Below are 9,769 nucleotides of genomic sequence, written 5' to 3' on the forward strand. Positions count from 1 at the left end.
TTTTAATGAAGCTCCTTCGCCTATCGGTAAGGCAGGCATGCGTGCAAAATGCAAACGATGCAACAAAGAGATGCAAGGCCTGGTGGCGCGAATGAGGCAACATCATGAGAAGTGCGGTGATGAAGATGACCAAAGAAACACTTCTGAACAGGCAGGATCTTCAGGTTGGTAAACATTTTTATTGAATCCTATTTCTAAAGACTGAACTGTCATGTGTGAGAAAAATTACATTTCTTATTATTACTGCATGTTACTGTCATTTGGTACAGTTATGAAGAAAAACAAATATTCCTTTTGGGGCAGGGGCAGTGATGTGTTGTGTACAATAAGCAGAAATTGTATAAACAATAAAATAACAGCATTGACTTTTTTTGTTTAGGGGAATTCATGGATTCTGGAAACTATCCACCTCCAAGATCACCATCATCCTGTTCTACAGTTTCAGAGTTATCCATCCAGGATAGTGCTTCATTAGCAGCATCATCATCAGACACCCACAGCCACATATCACCATCACCCAAAAGGAAGACAAAACCTTTACCTCCTGGAACCACCATAGATAGGTTTGTGATAAGAACTAGCAGATTAGAAAAAGAGTTGATTGATAAAAAAATTGCCCAGTTTATTTATGCAACAAACTCTTCTTTCCGTCTGACTGAGAACCCACATTTCATTAATATGGTTCAGTCACTGAGACCAGGATACAGTCCACCCAGCAGAGCTGATGTTGCAGGGAAACTGCTGGATCAAGTGCATGACAGAGAAATGGAGCAATGTGCAACAGCTCTGGAGGGTAAAATTGTTAACCTAAGTATTGATGGGTGGAGTAATGTCCACAATGATCCTATTGTATGTGCTTGTATAACAACAGAAGAAGGTAAAGTCTTCCTTGCACAAACAACTGATAAGTCAGGAAATGCACCCACAGCAGAATACTTACAAGAAGTGGCAGTAAAAGCTATAACGACATGTGAACAAAAATTCAAATGTCTAGTACGCAGTTTGGTCACTGACAATGCTGCAAACGTATCCAAGATGAGAAGAGATTTAGAAGAGCAGGGAGGGAATACAAAGCTGCTAATAACATATGGTTGCAGTGCTCATTTGCTGCACCTCTTAGCCAAAGACTTAAGTGTTCCAGAAATAAAGGCTAATGTTGTTGAAATTGCTAAATACTTCCGTAATAATCATTTTGCTGCAGCAGCTCTGAAAAGGATGGGTGGAACCAAGCTAACGCTCCCACAAGATGTTAGATGGAACTCTGTGGTGGACTGTTTTGAGCAGTATATCAAAAACTGGCCTATTCTGATGACACTTTGTGAAGAAAATCGAGATAAAATAGATGGCACTGTCACGGCCAAAATCCTCAACATTGGGCTTAAGAGAAATGTTGAACATATGCTGAGCTTCCTGAAACCCATCTCTCAAGCTTTAAACAAAATACAGAAAAATAGCTGTTTTATTGCGGATGCTGTTGAAATTTGGAAGGAACTGAGTGAACACTTAAAAACAGAACTACACATGGACAGAATTAAATTACAAGCAGTAAACAAACGAATGGGACAAGCACTGACTCCAGCTCATTTTTTGGCAAATATTGTCAATATCCAATATCAGGGTCAAAACCTAAGTGCTGAGGAAGAGGAGTTAGCTATGACATGGGTATCCAGCAATCATCCATCTTTAATGCCAACTATAATAAACTTCAGAGCTAAGGGGGAACCATTCAAGAAATATATGTTTGCTGAAGATATTTTAAGGAAGGTCACACCAGTAAACTGGTGGAAGTCACTTAAGCGCTTGGATTTAGAGACTGTTCAAGTAATGATTTCACTTTTAACAGCAGTAGCTTCTTCTGCAGGCGTTGAAAGAATATTCTCTTCCTTTGGACTCATTCATTCTAAATTGAGAAATCAGTTGGGACCCAATAAAGCAGGAAAGCTTGTTTTTCTTTTCCAGATTATGAATAGGAACAAAGAAGAAGATGATGATGAAGATGACGACAAGTGAGCTACAGAGGACAGCAGGGACAGTAGTATTTAAGTTTTTCATGTGTCGGCTGGGCTGACAGTCTAAGTTTCTTAAAATATATATATATTTTGTTTAGCCAAATTAGTTAACAAACATGGATGTTTGTGTAAGCAAATAACTTATGCTGTAATGTTGTTATTGTTTCAGTTGAATAAATCTATTTAAATTGTTATTAAGGTCAGGATTATTTTTCTCCTTCCTAAGTACAACAGAACAGTGGTGTCCAAATATGAATGATTAACCCATTAAACTGGGGAGAAAAAAGTAATATAAAAAGTGATTCTAAAAATCTTCATCTACTTGCATGTTAAAGTAGCAAGAACTAGTTTAGGTAGAAACTTTGATTTAAATCACTGATTTAAATCAAGCCTTACTGACTAGTGATTTAAATCGTGATTTAAATCAGTTAGATTTAAATCAAATCCACCCTGCTCAACCCTGACATAGTAATGATACGGCAGAATGTAAACCCACATATAAGTGCTGTCTACACCCCGTCCTTCCCCTGACCTATATACAAAAAATGGCAGCAGATGGACAGGGGTAATACACAACTATAGGACAGGGTGTAGCCATGGCGACACATAGGGCTGCATAAAGGCTTTATACACAAAACAGCGGGACCCTCATAATACTCATTCATCTTTCCCGCTATATTACCAGATAATTACACATCACATAGTAATAATGAGAACGTGCCTCATGCAAACCATAAAACACTCGCGTCTTCCCCTTCTTCAGTGCAGGCCCGGACCTGTAAAGGAAGACCATGGATTACTATGGGGGCGATGGGGTGGGAACAGTCTGCGTTATACACGGATAACATTGGATTTCTACCTTGTCAGCTGAAGTCGCAGTTTTCCTGAAACAGCATTGTCGAACCTGTCTGCGGCCCGGCTCAGGGGGAGACTTTCATCCTCCTTATTCTTATCATATACACCGAGAACAAGGCCCTAAAGCAGAAAGATGGAAATAGCTGAGGCCGCAGTACGGCTCCGCGATGTGTAATATGGCGCCATAATGGCCCCCATACCACTCCGAGGCTTCTTCATGCTCCCCCACCACCACGGCTTCTGGGAGGGAAAGGAAACATCTATATCACAGAGGTAACAAATGGTGGAAGGTGCGGTGGGTCATGCACACGGCTTCAGAACATGGCGCTAGCAGCAAATCCGGGGAGCCAAAAATGTAACCAGTGTATTGGATCCAATTCTCAGCCATTTATGAGCCATGGGAAATAAATTCTGTTGCCATTATTACCTATGGTCGGGGGGCAGCTGAGAGGTTTTTCGTGTTTTTATAACAGACCCACGGTTGAGTTTGATCAGTCAGATCAAGAGGGCAAAAAAAAAAGCTGCCGGCGGTCGGAGCGCCCTAATACGCCAGCCGCAGCGCCATCCTCCACCGTATACTGCACAGAGGAACAGCACAGATACAGCCAGGGCATGACACAGATGTGTGCAGACGTGAACAGGTTAAAGGAACCGATAGCAAGGGGCGAGATGAGGGCGGCTCGCGTTATAGCGGGGTTTTACCTTGCGCCCAGAGTTGTAGGAACGTGCAGACACGGAGAACGCTCTGCAGCAGCTTTTGTGCACACTGCTGTGGAGCGCCGCTCTGAGGGGCTGCAGCATGATCTCCGCTCTGGAGTGGCAGTAGCTGTCACTGAGGCTCAGCTGGTGCCCCGCACATGTGCACAGAGACCCAGGATGATGACGTCATCACACGGAGCCACGACGCCCGGCCTCCCTGCATTGACGTCAGCCACAGGCAGCAGAAACCTATCACAGCTCATGGGTGCCACCTTGTGGCGGTACATCATACTGCAAGGCTCTAAGAAGATCTACAAACTGTTCTGAGGTCTCAGTCTCACGTCTGTTTCCTTTCTCATATGTGAAGAATAAAAAACAATAAAAGCAGACCGCTCTCCATCACTGTACTGGGTCAGAGCTTACCCATCAATGTTAAGCCACCCTGCTGTTCAAATCTTGTTTTTGAGCATTTTCTTCCTCTTCGGCTACATGTCACCTCTCTGAGGCGAATATCTTCTGGAATCCACTCCGAATTTTACACATCAAGTAAAACAGCTGAAAAAAAACATTTCATATTATAATATATATATATACACACACTATACTGGATAATAAAAACCTCCCCAAAAAAGGAGTTTTTCCTGAAGCGGTTCCACTTGAAAAATTTGTTGTTTTTGACGTCCTTAAAAAGCTCCATCAGAATTTAGATTTCATGATATGTGTGGGGAGGAGGACCCCCATACAGTGATTGGGCTAGAACCAGGGGGACCGCCATCAGGGTTGTTGAAGAAACCACATCAGGGGGATTACAAAGGGAGACATGCGACTGAAGTTGTCAGGGCAACAGGGGGCGGGGCGAGGGTAAAAGGAACAGGGGATGCGCTGAGGTGGCAGTTGGCAGAGAGCCTGACAGGAGAGAGGAAGCCGTGCGGCAGAGAGAGGACTGTGGCAACTGACGGTGTGGAAAAGAGAGACAGGCAGGAGATTGAAAAAGGGAAATTTGAGACTTACCGAAGGTTGACGCGTAAGAGACTCTCCCCGGGAGTTTCCCCCCGCAAAGATTCAGATAAAGTGACGGCCGCTGATTCCCTCCGTGGTGTGACAGGACCGGGATCTCAGGCGACCGCTGCGACGACACAGCAATCCGGTACAGTGGCCAGGACACTGCCCCCCTGTCTTCTCCCACAGCCGCGGCCCCGTCATTACCGACCTCAGGGGACGTCACCTCGCTATAGGCGGCCGCAGAGCCCGTCCCGGTTACTGAGGGGACACTGAGCAGAATTTGTTAACGTTTATGTCTTTTTTGAAACTGCGTCATGACCTGGCTGGGGAACGAGCGCCTCTAAACGGACGCCTGGGAGATTGACCCCCTGAACAGTTTCTTCAGGGCCCGTTGTGCCCCACCGACCCCACTTCTTCAGGGCCTGTTGTGCCCCACCGTGCCAGCTTCTTCAGGGCCCGTTGTGCCCCACCGACCCCATTTCTTCAGGGCCTGTTGTGCCCCACCGTGCCAGCTTCTTCAGGGCCCGTTGTGCCCCACCGACCCCATTTCTTCAGGGCCCGTTGCGCCCCACCGCCCAGTTTCTTCAGGGCCTGTTGTGCCCCATCGTTCCGGTTTCTTCAGGGCCTGTTGTGCCCCATCGTTCCGGTTACTACAGGGCCCGTTGCGCCCCACCGTCCAGTTTCTTAAGGGCCTGCTGCGCCCCATCGTTCTGGTCTCTTCGGGGCTGGACAAGCACAAGTCCTTCCGGGAAGTCGTGGACTACAAGGCAGCCACATCTGCAACCCCTGAGTGGTCGTGAACTCGAGCGACGCCCGGAAGGCTAAGTGTATTATAGAGAAAATAAGGACCCTTTTTGTTTTTTTAATGTTGTTTTACGAGTCCCTGCGAGGACAAATAAGTGTTTCCCCTTTTGTCTGATTTAAGCAGTTTTAGCCCTTGCGGCTTTAAAACTTATAAAAGTTTATTTCACCCCACATTCAGTCTCGTGTCTCGTCACTGCATCCTGTGAGCCTGCTCGAACCCTACACTTGGCGTAGTCGGCAGGATGCAGTCTCCGAGCGCGGACAGTGGTAGCCCCGAACATGGGGGAGCTGTAAGCTCTGTAAATAATGAGGGTCCCCGTACCAGCATCTCATTGGGGGCCATGTTGAACAACCTGCCTAGACTCTCTGGCTCAAATACTATGCTATGGAGCTGGACAGAGCGGATGAGGGGGCTTTTTCGGATGCACCCAATGACCCCTGACCTGGAAGCTGAAGTGGCACTCATGGCCCTAGACGGGGAGGTGCGGAGGTCAGTGATGTTGAAACCCCCGGGGCACCGCAACACTTTTGAAAAGGTGTTGCAGATAGTGGAACAGACCCACGGGGATCCCACTAATGTGGGAGAGTTAAGGACCCGACTGTTTAGCCGGATGCAGGCAGAGGGGGAGACGATTACTCAGTATATGAATGTACTCCAAGAGTTGCATACGGCTATTGAAAGAAAAGATGGGGTAGGGGTAGGACCTGTTGACATAACCCTACGTGACCTACTGGTGACTGGACTGCGAGATCCACTGATAAAGCAGGCTTTAAGGGAACGGATCAGAATGAATCCCCAAATCGACTTTTCAGAAGTGGGAAGTCAGGCACGGGTTCAGGAGCAAGAGCAGGGGATGGCGGTCCCCGTGGGGAAGGTCCGAGGTGTGGAGGCCTCCTCGAACACAGTTGAGGAACCTCAATGGGTGGAGGAGATGAAGCGTGAATTGAAAAATATAAAGAGCGAGTTGGCTGAAGTAAAGAGAAGAACCGAACCGGAGACTGGACGACCCAGTGCTAATCCCGGTCCCTGGGGGTCACGCTCTCCGCGAGGTGGTCAATCTCTACCGGCCCGGTGTTATGAGTGTGGAGAACCAGGCCACTTCGCCCGAGAGTGTCCGCGGCGTGGGAGATACCCACCCCGGCGGCCATTAAACTAAAGGGCTCCGGGCTGGGGGGACGCCGCTCGGAGCCGAAAACCACAACTAGGGGTGGTGGAAGTCCCGAAGATTTGGTAGCAAAGTGTCCTGAAGTTTGGGCAGAAGTAGAGGGCCGGGCCGTCCGGTGTCTGGTGGACACGGGGTCACAAGTAACCACTATGCCCGCAGCGTACTTTCAACAAAACTTTCCGGAGGCAGCAAGGCCTCAGTGGGGGCCCATGATTAGACTAGTAGCCGCCAACCAACTGCCGGTTCCGGTTGCCGGGGTAGTGTGGGTGCAGGTGACGTTGTGCGGTAAACCCCTCGGCCGCAGAGGGGTGGTGCTGACTCAAGGAGAAGCTGATCAACGACACCCCGTCACCCTAGGCATGAATATTTTAAAAGAGTTTGGTAACCTGTTGCTTAATGATCCCACACAAAGGACACTGAAGCAGTGGGGTTCTCGCACAGCTCAGGGACAGGTATTCCAGCAGCTGGTGCGAGGTGCGCGGGTGCATCGGGACTGCCAGGAGGGTGAGGCTCTGGGCAAGGTCATCGCGACAGCGGCACCCCTGCTTGTGCTGCCTCCTGGACAGACAGTGGTGGCCCTGCCAATTCGGGCCCCGATACCTTTGGAAGGCGTAGAGGTGCAGGTGGAGCCGTGTCACTCAGAGCACTTACCTCCTGGCATACTGGTGGCCCGTTCCCTCGCTACGGTGCGAAAAAGAACCGCCCTGGTCCGCTGCGTTAACCTTGAAGACCGAGATATCATTCTGAAAGCACGGACTGTACTGGCCAAACTAGTAAAGCCTCTAGAAGAAGTGCTGCCCGCTGCTGCGGTTCAATTACGAGTACACCCCGAGGATCCCGGGGAGGTAACAATACGAACCCTACAGGCCCACGAAGTCTCGACACAAGAGAAGGGCCGAAATATTTTGGAGCAGATGCGGGCCGAGCTTTCTGGACTAACTGCGGCCCAACTTTCACAAGTAAAAGCATTGCTGGGACAGTACCATGAAGTATTTGCTAGTCATGAGGATGACTTTGGGTGTACCACCGCCATCACTCATGAGATCCCCACAGCAGGAGCGGCCCCTATCCGAGAACGATATCGACAGATCCCGCCACAACTCTATCAGGAGGTGAAAACTTTGCTGGCTCAGATGCTACAAAAAGGGGTGATACGGGAAAGTCAAAGCCCTTGGGCGGCCCCCATCGTGTTGGTTCGGAAGAAAGATGGTACACTACGATTCTGTGTGGATTATCGTAAATTGAATGCTTGCACTATTAAAGACTCATACCCACTGCCCCGCATAGAAGAATCTCTGTCTGCATTGGGTAAAGCAACATATTTTTCGACCCTGGACTTGGCCAGTGGGTACTGGCAGGTGCCTATGTCAGAAGAGGACAGAGCTAAGACGGCGTTCATAGTGCCCATGGGACTGTTTGAGTTTAATCGAATGCCATTCGGGCTGGCCAACGCCCCCGGGACATTTCAGCGATTGATGGAGCGATGTCTAGGGGATCTCAATTTTGAGGCCACGTTGATCTACCTGGACGACATCATCGTCTATGCCGCCTCCTTCGAGGACCACCTGAAGCGGTTGGGACAGGTACTCAGCCGGCTGCAAAAGTACGGGTTGAAGGTGAAGCCTCAGAAATGTCACCTATTTCGCTCTCAGATTGAGTATCTGGGTCATGTCGTTTCGGCAGAAGGTGTGAGGCCATCCCGGGAGAAGATTGCTGCTATCCAGGAATGGCCTACCCCCGAGACGGTGAAAGACGTGCGGGCTTTTCTGGGGTTAGCTGGATATTACCGTCGTTTCGTAAAGAATTTTGCATGTCGAGCTCGAGCCCTACATGACCTGCTGAAGGGGGCTCCCGCTGGGGCCAATGGGCGAAAAATCCAGTGGCAACACCCTCAGGAAGAGGCCTTCCGAGATCTCAAGGCTGCACTCTCGGATGCCCCAGTGTTGGCTTATGCGGATTTTTCTCAGCCGTTCATCCTGCACACTGACGGGAGTCTTCACGGGCTAGGAGCTGTGTTGTCACAAGTTCAGGATGGCCGGGAAAGGGTGATCGCATATGGAAGCCGTTCACTTCATGACTCCGAGCGTAACCCTGACAATTACATCTCTTTTAAGCTCGAGCTCCTCGCAGTGGTGTGGGCTATGACGGAGAGATTCGCAGAGTACCTAGCGGGCTCCGAGGTGGTAGTGCGAACTGACAATAACCCACTGGCTCATTTGGAAAACGCCAAGTTGGGGGCTTTGGAGCAGCGATGGGTGGCCCGAATGGCGAAGTACAATTACAAGATTATTTACAAAAGAGGGGCCGAGAATGTTCATGCAGATGCTCTCTCTAGGATTCGACATACAACTCCTGGACAGAATCGAGACGAAGAATTAGAAGGAGAGGAAATACCGTTCGCTCTTACCGCTGCCGTGCTCACCAATGTTGATGCAAAAGTATCTTCCCCAGAGGCCCACAGGGGCATCCTGGAACAATCTCGTAATAAGTGGATACAACAGCAACAAGAAGATGAAGAAGTTGGACTTCTCCGGAAATGAGTCGCTGCTGGTCAATTACCCACTGACACTCAACGACAAGCTTTGACCCAAGACCTGTCGCTGATGCTGCGACAATGGGAGAGACTGATTATCCGAAGGGGATTACTGTACCGTAAGATCACTTCGCAAACAACCTCAACGACTGTTTGGCAGGTGGTTACGCCCGGAGCTCAACTACACGAACTGGCTCGAGAGGCTCACGAAAAAGGGGCCCACTTTGGAGTCAAAAAGACTTTGCAATGGTTACAACAGAAAGTTTATCACCCACGCTTGTCGGCTGTTGTGGACGAAGTTTGTCGTACTTGCCGCTTATGTGAATTGGCCAAACCGCCTGCTCAGAGGGCCGCAACACAGACGATTGTGACTTCAGAACCCTTGGAGCTCTTGACGGTGGATTATCTGCACATTGGTCCCGCATTCCAGGGATACGAACACTGCCTCGTCATGGTGGATCATTTCACTAAATTCGCTGTGGTCACCCCTACTCGAGACCAGACCGCGGAGTCAGCCGCCTCCGCAATTTGCAGAAATTTTATACAAGTGTACGGCTGTCCTCAACGCATACATTCCGACCAGGGAGCATGTTTTTTGGGGAAAGTTATGGAGGAACTACATCATCTTTATGGGATTGATAAATCCCGGACCACACCATATCACCCGCAAGGGAATGGGGCTTGTGAGCGATTTAATCGGA

At 49.0% G+C, this 9,769-nt stretch overlaps 1 pseudogene; it reads right to left on the bottom strand.

Moving 5' to 3' along the window:
• LOC141074994 (cytosol aminopeptidase-like) overlaps window positions 1-3,774 on the bottom strand; it is a 43,877-nt pseudogene extending 40,103 nt beyond the window's left edge.
• Between the last annotated feature and the right edge of the window lie 5,995 nt (window positions 3,775-9,769).

This window comes from Dendrobates tinctorius, unplaced genomic scaffold (genome assembly GCF_039654945.1).
Source record: "Dendrobates tinctorius isolate UK_male_01 unplaced genomic scaffold, ASM3965494v1 ptg000347l, whole genome shotgun sequence".
In the NCBI taxonomy this organism is placed as follows: domain Eukaryota; kingdom Metazoa; phylum Chordata; class Amphibia; order Anura; family Dendrobatidae; genus Dendrobates; species Dendrobates tinctorius.